At 45.2% G+C, this 2,572-nt stretch overlaps 1 long non-coding RNA gene across 1 annotated transcript; it reads left to right on the forward strand.

Annotated features, from left to right (window-relative positions):
- Nucleotides 1–1,547: 1,547 nt before the first annotated feature.
- On the forward strand, nt 1,548–2,148 carry LOC113566397. The gene is made up of 2 exons (XR_003409079.1): nt 1,548–1,845; nt 2,002–2,148. It is a non-coding gene; the product is annotated as an uncharacterized LOC113566397 (long non-coding RNA).
- The last annotated feature ends 424 nt before the right edge of the window (nt 2,149–2,572 follow it).

Below are 2,572 nucleotides of genomic sequence, written 5' to 3' on the forward strand. Positions count from 1 at the left end.
AAGGAAAACTTCAAACAGAACAGAACTTTGCAAACTATGGCACTATATAGTACTCCTCTCCCTCACTCGTACACGCATGTTGTTTGTTGTTTCCTTTGAAAAAAAAATATAAAATAAAAAGTAAAGGAAAAAACGTATGCGTCAAACGATATCCATCGCGGGTCGTGGCCTTTCGCCGGCGTCCGAGGGGTGCATATCATTAGCGACACACAAAATACACACACACACACACACACACAAAAAACAGTGGCACACATTTTCCCCGACGACTGACACTTTTTTTTCCAGCTCTCCACTCTTCCGCTCTCCTGTGACATCCGACACATCAAAGGCCAATCAACTCTTCTTCCAATTGTGTTTTCCGTCGTGTGCCGCTCCGTTCCTCTCCGGCGTTTCAATGGGAGTTTGAGTCTCTAGTTTCGTATAGGAAGCGGAAGTGGAAGCCCGCTTAACCCTTGCCTTAGCCTCGACACAAACCATCCTAGTGGAGGTCGCTTGGGGTGGATTTCTGCTCGGCACAAGCGTCGTGGTGGGTTTCCTTGACCTTGCCATAAAAAGTGTTGCTTTCAAAGGTGAAAAACTAGGTAAAAAAATATTGCAAAAAGGTGAAGATACACAAATTTTGCAAAGGGTGAAAAACTACCAGCGCAAAAGAAGAATTTTCACCTTCGGAACGCATTTTTTTCTCTCACAAACAAACTTTTCTTCACAAAAAAAAACATTTATCTCAACATTATTGGCCTTCTATGCCTGCACAAATTTGTATCCTTCCTTATTTATCAATATTTCCACAGATCTTTCTATGGCCCAAGTTTCTCCATCATTTTCCGCAGCATCTTCTACCGCAAATCGTCTTTTTTTCTGCTTAAAATTTCCTTAAAACTACATAAATTCCCTGCATAAATTCGTATTACTTGTATATATTTTTGAGCCAACAAATTGTAATTGAAACATAAACGCCATTTTGATGATTGCATAAAACGCACGCGCCAAGCGATTCGGATATTTATTTACCGTAAAAAAAAAGCACAACAAAGCAGCAACGAAAATTGTTGGCCGAAATTGCAAAGAAATTGCAAATGGCCCATAAGGCATAAATGAAATTTTTATAATCGAAACGAAACGGCGAAAAGCTGCGCATGCGCCGAATATTATTTTCTGCTGCGACTGCTGCTGATATTATTATAAATGTTATGGTTATTGTTATTAACTTTTGGACGAACAGAAGAAGATGTGACTGCAGGAGGAGCAGCAAGAGGAAAATCAGTGACTGAAGGAGGAGCACTGCAGGAGGGACCAGCAGAAGATGTGACTGGAGGGGCAGAAGATGTAACTGGAGAGGCAGAAGATGTGACTGGAGGGGCAGATGGACAGAAGAGCAGCAGAATGTGTGACTACGGAAGGAACCACAGGAGAAGTCCCTCAAAAAGCATCTTCATGTAAAGAACTTTTGCCGCATCTTAAAGAGAGTATTCCAGAGTGCAGTTTTCTTGTTTGATCTTGCAACCGGCCGCATCCTTGACTTTTGATGGGGGTGGTGTGTGTGTGGCACGTGTGTGATGTGCATCTGGCAGCACCGAACACCCCCCGCCCTGAGCTACCCTGCGCACGAAAGACTCAAGCAACAAACGCGTTTTGATTCGGGGAAACCGCTTTGAAAGTGCGCGATGCTTTACACCTGATAACCAGACGACCGACCGAAAAGCATCCATCCGCCCGTCCAGCCATCCATTGAGGGACTGCTGCCGCCACAGGACTGTGATGTAATCAGACTCCTATATACACCCCGATCTGCCCCGATCTGCCCCGATCTACTCCGCGGACACCCCTCTCCGACGATTTGTTGTACGTGATATTGTTAAAAGCTTTTAATTGAAGTCATCTTCTTCTGTTGCGGCTGTTGCTGTTGCAAAAACAGGTAGCTGCTGGAGTTGTGTCTTCTGCTGCTTCGATGTCGAGCATTTTTATGATTAAACTAATTTTTCTTTTACCGCATAGCAGGTGATGGGGGTAACTCCCCCCCTACCGCCCTCTCTCGGCTCTACCGCACTGCCTGCCACCCTCCCTCCCGTTCATTCCTGTGCGTCGTCCCTCTAGCCAAAGTTATTTTAATAAACTGCGCGACGTGATGGGAATTCTGAAATGCGATCAGTTTCAATTTTATTATTGCCCGTCGCTCGGTTGGCTGTGGCTTCTGTTGCTGTGTTGCTTTTGCTTTTGCTTTTGCTTCTGCTTTTTAGATTATGTGTATTGCCAGGCAGTCGGGCAGGCAGGCAGGCAGGCAGGCAGCACTTGTAAGTGTTGTTAGAAGGCAGCCCCCAAAAGAGGAGTGCCCCGGACACGGTGCTGCTGACCAGAGACAGATCCCCCCGGAGCCCGGACCCCGGACCCCCACCTCAACCTCAACAACGTGTAGGCTCATTTAACAGTAGCCCGCAAACGTTTGTCGCTCTTTGTATAATAATTTAAGAAATGCGGCATTAAAGAATATATTTTTATGATAAGATATAATGACGCAGGCGCTTGTTTCTTGGGTTTAACCGAAGAACACACTCTGAATACATTTGGAAAA

The sequence above is a fragment of the Drosophila persimilis genome, unplaced genomic scaffold, assembly GCF_003286085.1.
Source record: "Drosophila persimilis strain 14011-0111.01,24,50 unplaced genomic scaffold, DperRS2 tig00000686-arrow-arrow-pilon, whole genome shotgun sequence".
Lineage (NCBI taxonomy): Eukaryota > Metazoa > Arthropoda > Insecta > Diptera > Drosophilidae > Drosophila > Drosophila persimilis.